Raw genomic sequence first — 13,315 nt, 5'->3', positions numbered from 1 at the left:
TTCCTTCCCCTTCCTTCCTTCCTTCCTCCCTTCCTTTCCTTTCCTTCCTCCCTCCCTCCCTTCTTTCTTTCCTTCTTTCTTTCTTTCTTTCTTTCTTTCTTTCTTTCTTTCTTTCTTTCTTTCTTTCTTTCTTTCTTTCTTTCTTTTCTTTCCCTCTCTCTCTCTCTCTCTCTCTCTCTTTCTTTCTTTCTTTCTTTCCTTCTTTCTCTTTTTAGGGCTGCCTCCGCAGCATATTGGAAGTTCCCAGGCTAGGGGATGTAGTGGCTGGTCTACACCACAGCCACAGCAACCAACACCAAATCCCAGCCACGTCTGCAACCTACATGACAGCTCACAGCATATGCCTAATCCTTAACCCCCTGAGCCAGGCCAGGGATCAAACCCACTTCCTCATGGATACTAGTTGGGTTCGTTACCACTGAGCCACAACAGGAACTGCAAAACATTTATTTCTTAAAAGGTTGCATGCTATTCAGTTTATAGGTTCTCTAGTGATATATTTGTCCTCTATACCACCTTTTCCCCTCTGCCAGCTGCTATCCCATCTCATAGTTGCCTTTTCATTACATATCCCCTAGGTCCTAACATTTCCATTTGCTTTCTTCCATTATTTATTTATTTATTTCAAGGATTGGAAATTTGTCTCTTTTATTCATGGGCTGAAAGAGAGCCTGGCACATAGTAGGTACATAAAACTATTCTTTGAATGGATAAATAAATAGTTCCAAACAATGAAATACAAAGAACTACTATCGAGATGTCTTTTTTTTTTTTTTTTTTTTGTCTTTTTGCCATTTCTTGAGCCGCTCCCGCGGCATATGGAGGTTCCCAGGCTAGGGGTTGAATCGGAGCTGTAGCTGCCAGCCTATGCCAGAGCCACAGCAATGCGGGATCCAAACTGCTTCTGCGACCTACACCACAGCTCACGGCAATGCCGGATCGTTAACCCACTCAGCAAGGGCGGGGATTGAACCCGCAACCTCCTGGTTCCTAGTCAGATTCATTAACCACTGAACCACGACGGGAACTCTAAGAGATGTCTTGAAGGTACCCATATATCAGAGAAATGGGTGCACACCTGTCCAGAGGAATTTTGCAAGATTAGCTCCTTCAGAGGAGATCTGGATTTAGAAGGTAGAGGAATCATGCAGGAATTGGAGATGGCTGGATGGAACTGGCTCAGAGCTGAAGTGTTGAGAAAGTGTTACTCCTGCCTTTTGACTCTGGGCGTGGACCCTCTCTTACTCATTTATTCACTAAATCTCTGGAGGGGAGGAGATTCTATCACTGCTACTGTTATTTTCTTTTTTCTTCTAAAGACCGGGAGAATGAGGCTAAAATATATGGAAGATGACTACTAGTTCCGTAAATATCAAGAGGTGAGTAGTAAGTGGAAACTGGACCAGGAATCCAGGAATCCGAATTCCTAGGTTGCAGTCTATTTGTAGTGAACCACATAAGATATGGGTAAAGATGCAAAATACAAGTGCCCTTAATTATTTTTTGGAGCTGAAATCAAATCAGGTCTCTGGGTTGTACATTTATGACAAAGTTAATTTCATTCACAATGATAACCAATTGCTAAACCTTACTACTGAGTTTTAATAAATTTCTGTAACTACTACAAAAATAAAGGTCCAAGAAGAAAGGTACTTCAGGTAATAAAACATAGCTCTTATTATTTTAATTTTAAAAAGAAATAAATGAACATCCTAGCTGGATAGTATTTCTCTTTAAGCACGAAAGTCCAGGTTGGCCCAGGACCCAGCTTCGTCTGACCTCCTTTTTTTCCTTTTTTCCTGGAACAGTGGCTCAAAAGGCTGCTGAAAACCTGCTTTGGTATAGTTTAGTGGTGGTGATTTTTTCTTTTAAGGTGAGATTTGAAATGGTTGCCCTCTTTAAGAGAAAAAAATGTGCTGGTAAAGTGTAAAGGACCAAAGCCTGGACCTGGGGGAGGTGGGTGGAGCTCACTACAGCCCGCTGGCTCTCTCTGGTCCACCGAGCCCTGGCCGGCAGCGGGGTCGGGGTGGGGGGTGGGGTGGGGGGCGGGAAGCCAGGAGTTATAAGTTTCGGCTCAAGGTGACCTAGTAGGGAGGCAGAAGAATCTCTCCATTGGAGAGCTATGGGGCCGGGCTCTATTGTTGGCTTTCCTTAAAGAGCAGAGAGCAGGATTTCTCAGACCTGAGTGAGCGGAAGAATGAGGTCAGCTGCTTACCAATTCAAATCGCTAGTCCCACCTCCAGGGTCTTGGGGCCTGGGAATCTTTATTTTACGTTATCAGGGCAGGGGATTCTAAGCAGCTGTGCCAGAAACCACACTTTAAGCACCTCTGGCTGGGGGTGCAGCATTTCTGACAAAGATGATGATGATTATGTGGGTGTTAGAACTGCTTGTCTTAGGGATTTGGCTTTCTTTGCAAACCCTTTTCAAAATCTTAAAAAAAGAAAAAAAACTTTTCAAAGTCTTACCCTTGGCATTAAATTTTTTAGGGACAGTTTGCTTAAGACACTTCCATCTTCTGGTATCCTGATGTCTTATCAGCAGTGTATCCTGATTTGGGGTATTCTAAATATGATCCTTACAAATTATACAACACAGCAAATATAGCCAATATTTTATAATAACTGTAAATGAAGGATAGCCTTTAAACATTGTGAATCACTGTATTGTATACCTGTAACATAATATTGTACATCAACTATACTTTAATATAAAAAAGCTAAAGCAGGGAAACTTAAAAATTAGGGTTCTCGTTTTCTTTTTTTTATTTTAAATGATTTTTATTTTTTCCATTATAGTTGGTTTACAGTGTTCTGTCAGTTTTCTACTGTACAGCAAAGTGACTCAGTCACACCTACGTATTTACATTCTTTTTCTCACATTGTCCTCTGTAGTCATGCTCCATCACAGGTGACTAGATATAGTTCCCCGTGCTATAAAGCAGGATGTCATTGCTTGTCCATTCCAAATGCAATGGTTTGCATCTATTAATACGATCCTCACTTTAGAAAGAAATATGATGTCTGCTGTTACAACAGTCATTTATATTTGTAGTTATTTCCTTTTTAAAAAATAAACCTTGGTGGTGCAGCAGGTTAAGGATCTGGCATTGTCACTGCTGTGGCTCTTTGAGTGGCAGCTGTGGAGGGAATTTGATCCCTGGCCCTGGAACATCCGCAGGCCACAGGTGTGGCCTAAATAAATAAAACCCAGGGAGTTCCCTGGTGGTCTAGAGGTTAGGACTCGGCACTTTCACTGCTGATGCCAGGGTTCAATCCCTGGTCTGGGAAATGATATCCCATATCAAGCCAAACATGCGCAGAGATAGAGAAAAAACTCATAATTTCTACTTCTCTCAGTTATTCAGAAATAAAATAGTCCTAGCTGTAATTGAGCCTAAGCTATGCCAAGCCTGCCTGGTAGTCACTGGTTAAAATGCCTGCCTGGGGTCTTAAAGGAATAATTGTTCTCCAAAAGGCCAGCTGTATCCATTGCCATTTTCCACATGGGATCTGCCACTCAGGGATGCTGCGCCCCGTGGTTCTTCATTGCCATCCATTCTATTTGTTGATCCATCCTCTGGCCCAGAGTATCTACGTAAAGATAGGTTTCACCACAGCATAAAAACACCCTCTTACGATACACACTTTTGCCATCAGATGGAGAATCTGAGTGATATAAGATTCTGTAACTACTAGAGGCAAGTGTAGTAAACCTAAAGAAATAAATCAAAAGAAAAAAAAAAAGGTGGTGAGGGAGTAACTTTCACCATATGCATTAGATGGGCATCATTTCTTAGAGTTCTTCTTGGTAGGATTCACAGACTTTGTTGAAGAAAGACAATGCTACTTGCCTTCCCCCAAATTCATATTCTGCCATGGTCTGCAGGTCAAGGTGAAAATCAGCTTTGAAAAAACCTGCTATGAATCTAATAAGTGGAAAATAAACGGGTGGTTTTATGGAAAAGTAAGTTCTTTTAGACAGACTGCAAAAATGTGCTGACCTTAAATCACCAATTATACGGTAATATTCAAGATATGCAAGAGACTTGAATTTTAGGACTATTTTCAGAAATACAAATTAAAAGTTTTTTTTTTTTTTTTTTTTTTTTCCAGAGCTCTAAACTGAATCATCAGTAAATTACCACATCATTGAGCAGCTTCAGCAAACTAGAGCCTTATGCTTTGGTTATATAAGCAAGAGAAGTCAGCTGCAGGATCTTCTTGGGTCTTTGGCCTTTCCAGGTAGGCTTCTTAACACTGATGTCTTATGTTGCATCTCCCTCTGCTGCCCACACCCTCTGTAGCAATGGGAGAGCTGAGGCAAATAAATGTTGGGTAGGGAGAGAAGTAGAGAGACTAATAAGAGGTTTCAGACTGGGAGGAAATTAGTGTTTTCCTTTTGGTGATCAGAGAATTTCATGTGCATACAACTTTATGTATTTCTTACAGTTGCCATAGACACTGACTCAGTGCTGATAGTCTGTTTGATTTTCAAATTCTCTCCTTGAGCATATACTAACAATGATCATACCAACCCTATGTGCTCAGCACTGGCTAGGAAGAGTTGGACAGCATTAATTTCCAAGGTAAAATCGTCTGAAAGATGCAATGAAGAGTTTCAGCTCTGTGGTTCCCGCTCTGGGAAAAAGAGCAGCTTCTTCCAGAAAGCACAGGAGAACTGAATCCCGAGGAATAACAGGAGATGGAATGTAAAGTGAGAAGGTTGAGGGTGTAAGAAAGGTAATTAGGTCCCAGTTATGGTAATCCTAGACAAATGTTTAAACAAACCCCCAATTTTCAGTGGCTAGTTTTCTCATACCCAGGTTAAGAGTCCAATGCAGATATTGTGCATTGGCTACAACTTTTTCTCTCCTGAGTCACTCAGAGATCTAAGCTCCTTTCATATCTCGGCTCTGCCAACCCCTAGAGCTGCAGGATCCTTCCTATTTAAACAGGAGTAAGACAGCAGGGAAGGCACAGATTCTTTTCAAAAGCCCATCAGAGAGAGATGACATAAATCCCTTCCTCATTTCATTGGTGAGAGCTAGTCACGTGGCCACATCGAAGGACTAGAGGGCAGAGTCCTGCCTGGTGACATCTTTGCCCTACGAAAGGGAAGCTGAATGTTGGGGAGCAGCTGGTCCTCTCTGCTACACGGAGGTTTGAGAGAGACCCCGCACAGGGGAGGAAATGAGCAGCGGAAGAAGCAGAGGATATTATGGGAACTGGGTAAGACAGCTAACTTAAAGAAATCAAGGAGTTCCTGCGGTGGCTCAGTGATAACAAACCCAACCAGTATTCATGAGGACACAGGTTCAATCCCTGGCCTCACTCAGTGGGTTAAGGATCCAGCATTGCTGTGAGCTGTGGTGTAGGTTGCAAATGAGGCTCAGATCTGGCATTGCTGTGGCTGTAGCATAGGCCAGCAGCTGCAGCTCTGATTCAACCCCTAGCCTGGAACTTCCATATGACTTGGGTGCAGCCTTAATTAATTAATTAATTGATTGATTAATTAAAGAAATTGAATCTTCCTGGGAACTTGCATAATAAAGATGAGAGGCATGATTAAATTAGTCATCTTTGAGGTTTGGAGTAAAGCAGATTAGGCATTCAGGCATGATGAGTTTAGGAGACTTTGCTGGGTGTTCAAATGGGAGGTAATCAAAAACTAATTTTGAGGCATCCTAAGAAACTCTTTTCAGGTTATCAACAGAGAGGATCAACTGTCTTTGAATTGTTCTTGTCCCAAAGAAATCTGCTGGTTGTGGCAGCCAGAATGCTTGAAACTTTTGCTAGTAGAACCCGTAATGCCTAAACTCTAGATGAGAGCTAATAGAAATGTCTACAATGATGGAAATGGTCTCTATATGCAATCACTGATACGGGGGCCACCAATCTTATGTGGCGTTTAAGCCCTTGAAATGAAGCTAATGCGACTGTGAACCTGAATTTTTAATTTTATTTTGTTCTGAGTAATATGCCTTTACAATTCCCAAACCACAGGAGACCACTGTTTCCTGTTTTGGACAGTTCAGGTCTACAGGGAGGTCATGGGTGGGTCTTGTGCCCTCCTTCTTCCCCTTCACAAGTCTCCTCATATGGCTCTGCACAGCCCAGTTCAGACAATTTTTCCTCCTCACCAGCATGGTTGATTGACAGCAGGGTGAGTACTGAACCAAAATTAGCCAGTCAGATGCTGGGCCCTTCCCAGATGCTGGGGGAATGACAAAGAATCACCCTCTGCAGGTGGATTCAGGAGCTGTTGATGGTCATGTTTTCTGCATGGGGATGGGAGCAGCAGAGGCAGTCAGTCTGCAGAGAGAGGGTAGAGAGAAAGCTCCAATTTCAGCCCAATTCGAATGTATTCCTAACACAGGACTGCAGCAGGTGCTCCAGTTCTGTAACAGACCACCAAATTATTTTAATAAATCCCTCTTTTCTGTAAACTCCCATTACTTGCAATAAAGGAATGCTGACTAGGAGTTCCTGGTGTGGTGTATTGGAAACAAATCTGACTAGTATCCATGAGGACTTGGGTTTGATCCCTGGCCTTGCTCAGTGGGTTGGGATCTGGCTAGGATCCCTCATGGCTGTGGCTGTAGTGTAGGCTGGTAGCTACAGCTTCAATTCAACCCCTAGCCTGGGAACTTCCATATGCCGTGGGTGTGGCCCTAAAAAGACAAAAAAAAAAAAAAAAAAAAGAGGAGTTCAATCCCTGGCCTCGCTCAGCGGGTTAAAGGATCTGGCATTGCCGTGAGCTCTGGTGTAGGTTGCAGATGGGGCTCCCATCTAGTGTTGCTGTGGTGTGGTGTAGGTTGGCAGCTACAGCTCTGATTGGATCCCTAGCCAGGGAACCTCCATGTGCCATGGGTGTTGCCCTAAAAAGACAAAAAAAAAAAAAAAGAGAGAGAGAGAGCTGACTAGCAGGTAAATGAGAGGATTGGCTGGGTTGCTGGACGCTTGGTCTAATGGACACACAGCCAAGAGGAGACCCAAGGCAGGCTAATGGCACATCCCTGAGGTCACCACAAACTCTGCACCCAACTCTCAGCCTCAACAATGGGAAGGTTGCTCCTTGCAGCTCATCCAGACACAATGAGGCTCCGAGGACTGTGGCAATCTTCTAAACTCACAAATGACTGATAAGCAAGAACTCCAATTTCATAATTGCCTAACTAGCAAAGAACAGTAGTATTGAAAATCTTAGATGATATGACCCCAACTTTTTATAAAACCTTGACTTCCTCTTCTTTCTCCTGTACATCCTACTTTCTGTTGCATGTGTTTGACATGCGTTTTTGCTCTTCTATTTCTTTCTTCCTACTGTTAACTCAGCCTAGAAAGTCTGACTTCCAACACCACCTATCAAAACTCAACCAGTATTTCAAGACCCACTTCAAAAATTATCTCCTTCCATCCTTTGGGAGTAAACAATCTCTCCATTTTCTCCCCCCACTGTTCCTTGTGACGCCTTGAGCACATAATCTATATTGTTTTAGAAATATGCATGAATGTCTCATATCTGTAATACCCCCAAACCTTCACCAGACACAATTTTTTTTTATTAATGCAGTCCCTAATTGCATGCTACTTTTCCAGTAGCCCTTCCATAGTTCATCTCATATAGAGTTCTTGTTCAATTTAAATCTTTTTTTTTTTTCCTGCTTTTTAGGGCCGCACTTGTGGCATATGGGAGTTCCTAGGCTGGGGGTCAAATAGGAGCTGCAGCTGCCTAACCTATGCCATAGCCATAGCAATGTGGGATCCAAGCCAGGTCTGTGACCTACACCAAAGGTCACAGCAACACTGGATCCTTAACCCACTGAGCAGGGCCAGGGATCAAACCTGAATCTGGGATCAAACCTGAATCAAACCTGGATCCCAGCTGGGTTTATTTCTGCTGAGCCACAACAGGAACTCCTCAGTTTAGATCCTTAATGTCATAATCCTTAGAAGTTTAGCCTGCAGCATGCTGAGACCTTGCTGGCAGGCTGGTGCAGAAGGGAAGGGGAGGATGGAAGTGGACAAGGAGCACAGAGCAGGAAACTTGGCATCAATATGGCATCTGGATTGATCTAGTAAGAGAGAGACAGCAGTGGTCATTCTGGACAGCCACAATATATGGAGCCAGCTAGCCAACCACTCTGTAGCTCAAGGGCCCATTAAATTTGGACAAAAACCTAGTCAGCATCTATTGGGATTTGGGAGACAAAGTTCTAAGCCTCACCTCCTGAGAATGGTGGTCAAAGGCAGGCTGGGTCCTTGGTGCTGAGCAAGCCAACAAGTAATGTGGGAGAAGCACTGGCTTTGGAGCTAGACAGACCTGGGCTCTTGTCTTGGCTCTGCCATTCTACAACTGTGAGCCTTGTCTCCCGTGATTTTGCTTCTCTAAGCCTTTGTTTTCTCATCCGTAAAATGAGAGGAAATATCCCTGCTTCTTGCAGGATTGTTGTGAGATTCCCTGAAGTGGTGAGTGCACACCTGGTCCACGATTGATACTGACTGTATATTCATTTCCATCATAGGCTAGGGTTTGATGGCATGCATGTGTCTGAGTCCAGACTGGATTCCAGGCAGAGTCTGCCTAGAGGATAAACTAGAGATTAGCAAAAGAATCAAGGCTGACAGCTAGTTATGTAGTCTACAACTGCAAGGGTTGGAAACCCACGTAGAAAACCTAGGTAAGATACCTGGCAAGTCCCACCAGCTGTTGAATCTTAAGTGTGGAGCCACTGGACAATTTTCAGAGCTTTTGAATATGTGGTCCCTCTGATGCATGCAACATCAACCTCTCTAATACCTCTGGGCTTCCTGGGCTCCTGTGGCATCTTACTTCTCCAGCAGCTGCTGCTGGAGATTCTTTGCCTCCTCTTCCAAATATTGGTGCTACTTACAGTTCTGTCCCAGTCCTCTCCTCTTCTCACTTTGCACGTTCTTCCCCAGTGATCTCATCCTCACAGCTTTGATAGGTTTTTAACTATTAGCTGCTGATTCCCAGATCTTCATCTCTAGCTGCAAACTCGCCACTCAAAACCCTTCAGGGGTCTCCTACTCTTAGAAATTTGCATTGGAACTGCAGTTATTCATTTACCCTTCTGTTGCATCACCCTGCTTTTCCTGAAGAACTGGAGCTCTGGCTCAAAAATGAGTACTGAACATCTGAATTTATCACTGCAATCAATCCCATTATATCACCAGGTTTCTTTTTTAATTTTATTATAGTTGACTTGCAATATGGTTTTAGTTTCAGATATAGAGAAAAGTGTATCAGTTATACACTCATAAAAACATGTCCATTCTTTTTTCCCATACAGGTTATTACAAATTATTGAGTAGATTTTCCTGTGCTATACAGTAGGTTTTTGTTAGTCATTCATTTTATAGAGTAGTGTATATATGTTATTCCCACTTTTCCAAATTCTTCCCTCCCCTCAACAGTTTCACCTATGGTAACCATAAAATTGGTTTTGAAGTCTCTGAGTTTGTTTCTGTTTTTTTACGTTCTTTTGTATCATTTTTATTATATTCTACATATAACATATCATATGCTATTTGTCTTTCTCTGATATGATCTCTAGGTCCATCCATGTTGCTGCAAATGGCATTATTTCATTCTTTTTATGGCTGAATAATATTCCACCATATATACATACCATATCTTTATCTATTCCTCTGTTGATAGATATTTAGATTGCTTCCTCATCTTGGCTAGTGTAAATAATGCTGCAGTGAACACTGGGGTGCATGTATCTTTTCGAATTATGGCTTTCTCCAGATAGATGCCCTATCATCAGGGTTTTTAAAGCTGTGGATCATGACCCATTCAGGAGACTAGAATATGGGGACTTCTTCAAGACTAGAACATGGAATATAATGAAATAGAAAGAGCAGAGGGAGTTCCCATTGTGGCTCAGTGGTAATGAACCCAACTATTATCCATGAGGATGTGGGTTCAATCCCTGGCCTCGCTCAGTGGGTTAAGGATCCAGTGTTGCCATGAGTTGTGTTGTAGGCTGCAGACGTGGCTTGGATCTTGCATTGCTGTGGCTGCGGTGTAGACCAGCAGCTGCAGCTCAGATTCAGCCTCTAGCCTAGGAACTTCCTTATGCTGTACGTGTGGCTCTAAAATACAAAAAACAGACAGACAGGCAGAAAGAAAGAAAAAAAGAAAAGAAAAGAGCAGAAGGCTTGCCTCCCTAGGAAGAGTAAGTATTGCTTACTGAAAATGCCAGGTTTTTGGCCCACCACCTAAATTTCTGAATCAGGAGATCTGAAATGAGACCAGGGAATCTGCATTTTAGTAAATGCCTCAAAAATGATTCTGACATAGGTGACCCAAGATCTACACATTGGGAAACCTTACCATACTTGGTATCTAAATATTTTTCTGCAGGTCAATGCAGACCATTGAGATTTTTGGTTGAAATTTTCTTATTCACTGAATCATTTAAGATTTTTTTGTTTCCAGTGTATGTGCATTGTTATAATACTTATATGTGGGTCATTGACAAAAGTTGAATACCTACTGGATTAGACCACTCTCTCCTCCAGAGCATCCCCAATCAAACTATAAAAGGAAGGATTCCTGAATACCTGTGTTTGACCACAAGCTCCAATGCTTACAATTGGATTCTCTTGAATTCAGCAATGCTCATAGGCTGATTCTGCTTTGGGAAGGAATGGGTGGTCATCAGAAATTGGGAATATAGAGGGATGGCATGGATTCTGGACAGGGGCTTGGACCAGCAAGTGTTGCTTTGTAGCAGAAGGTGGTCTGTCCATGCAAACTCTTCTTTCTGTGACACCTTGTGGCAAGGGAGAGCTACTGCATACTTCACTGCCATCTCTATTTGCCAGGATTAACCTTGAACGTGATATTTCTCAGAGTTCTCGGGCAATTTGGGAGGAAAGATGTTAAGAGGAGACACTATCTTTCCTGTTAAAGATGGCATGTGAGTTTTCGAACTTTAGTGAAAAATGAGATGTAACAGTATTTATATCCTGACTTATAAATTGATGCCAATCATACTTCCTTAGCTTTATATATGCTCTTGCAGAAGAACTGTGTCAAAAACTATGCAAGTGCTAAGAGAAGATGGTGAAAATACAACTGGGAAAGTTCTCCCAAAAGGAAAAGATACAACTGAAAAGCAACATTATATGACAGTCTTTTGCAGAATATGTGTTCTTAAAAAGCTATGAGTAATTTGAATTTTTATAATTGAATGCCTATTTTCATTGCATATGAAGCACTTAAAGGAATATTATAGAATTACATTTTGAAATGTGAGAACATTATAAACTGTTTAATTCTTTAATCACAATGTTCAGTTTCTAAAACGATCATCTTTCCTTAAAGTACAGTATTCCTGCCAAGTTGGATGTTTTGATAGGTAGAGGCTAGTGATAAATCATGTAAGCTTGAGAGCAGAAATTCTATGTTTTAAACTAATGAACCACATGCTAGGAAGTAAATGTATATATAGATATTAAAATAATTTTCTTCATGTATTATCAAGGCTGTTATGGTTATAAGTGACAGAGAGCCAAATCAACTTGTTTAAGCAAAAAATGGGAATTTACTGCCCACATAACTGGGGAGTCCAGAGGTGGTTGTAACTTTCAGGTATGGCTAGATACATAGGTTCAAATGTTTCCTATCCATCCATCAATCCATCCACCTGTCTACCTACGTACCTGCCCATCCATCCATTATCTATCATCTCTCCATATTTCTTTCAGTTGGCTCTTTGTACAAACAGGCTTCTCCTTAAGGCCAGGGAAGACAGCCAAGAACAGATAAAATAAGTCTCTCAATTTGCTTTATCAGCAATGTCTGGGGGGATACTCTGGTCCAATTTGGATCACAAGCACATGCCTGGGAGTGGAGAAGGGAGGCAAGGTGATTAACAACCCTTCCAGGATCATGATCCAAAAGAGGGGCACAGTAAGATGTTATGTTGGTTCACCTAAAGAACCAAAAGAGAGAAGAGAAAAGGTAGTAGACAGATCAAACCTCTAGCTACAACTTCCAACTATGCCTCATAAGGAACAGTTTTAGAATATAATTCTAGTGAACCAGCACAGTTTAATAATATAATTCTAGTGAACCAAACCATAGAGAACTATATATCAAAAGCTTTTTAAGGTAAATATTGGACAAAAACAAAAATTTATTGTCATAGATAGATTTAATGAAAACACTGTTTTATAAGAGCCAAAGATTTTTTTTTTTAATGTAATAGAGGTTTGGTTAAACAAATCTTAAATTATTCATGAATTTGTTTTGCACTTATATATATAGAAATTTAGGAATTTCCCATCATGGTGCAGCAGAAACGAATCTGACTAGGAACCAGGAGGTTGTGGGTTCAATCCCTGGGCTCGCTCAGTGGGTTGAGGATCCAGTGTTGCTGTGAGCTGTGGCTGTGGCCGGCAGCTATAGCTCTGATTAGACCTCTAGCCTGGGAACATCCATATGCCATGGGTGCGGCCCTAAAAAGCAAAATAAAAATAAAAATAAAAATAAAAGAATTTGTCTTTTTTCAATAATAAATTTTTTCTTTTTTCTTTTTTTTGCTTTTAGGGCCACACCCACAGCATATGGAAGTTCCCAGGCTAGGGGTCTAATTGAAGCTACAGCTGCCAGCCTATGCCAGAGCCACAGCAATGCCAGATCCGAGCCGCATCTGCAATATACACCATAGATCATGGCAATGCCGGATCCTTAACCCACTAGGCCATCAGGGAACTCCCAGCAAGCACTTTTATAATCAAAAAATTCCATTAAGATTCTTTCCTTTTTTCTTTTTATGGCCACAACTGTGGCATATGGAAGTTCCTGGGCTAAGGGTTGATCCAAGCTGTACCTGAGGCCTACGACACAGCAACATCAGATCTGAGCCACATCTGGGGACTACACTGCAGCTTGTGGTGACACCAGATTCTTAACACAGGATTGAACCCACATCCTAATGGAGACGTTGGGTCCTTAACCTGCTGAGCCCCAATGGGAACGCCAAGATTATTTTCTAAATGATTTAAAAAATAATTTTATTATACTGAAGTTGAATTTGCAGATTAACTTTTTGGGAATCTACAATTTTAGGTGTTTCTTATTATCCTAAAACTTTAGTCAAATGACAATTAAATGAAGAAATAAAAGTAAGGTGAATAATTAATCCCGCTTCAACTCTACCTAGTCAACGAGTATATATAAGTAATATAATGGAAAGCAGTGAGTAACATATAATTTAATGGAAAAGTTTTGTTTAACAGAATGAGATGAGCTAAGCTAAATTCTGGTAAATGTT

Source organism: Sus scrofa, chromosome 1 (assembly GCF_000003025.6).
Source record: "Sus scrofa isolate TJ Tabasco breed Duroc chromosome 1, Sscrofa11.1, whole genome shotgun sequence".
In the NCBI taxonomy this organism is placed as follows: Eukaryota; Metazoa; Chordata; class Mammalia; order Artiodactyla; family Suidae; genus Sus; species Sus scrofa.
This window is presented reverse-complemented; position numbering follows the sequence as displayed.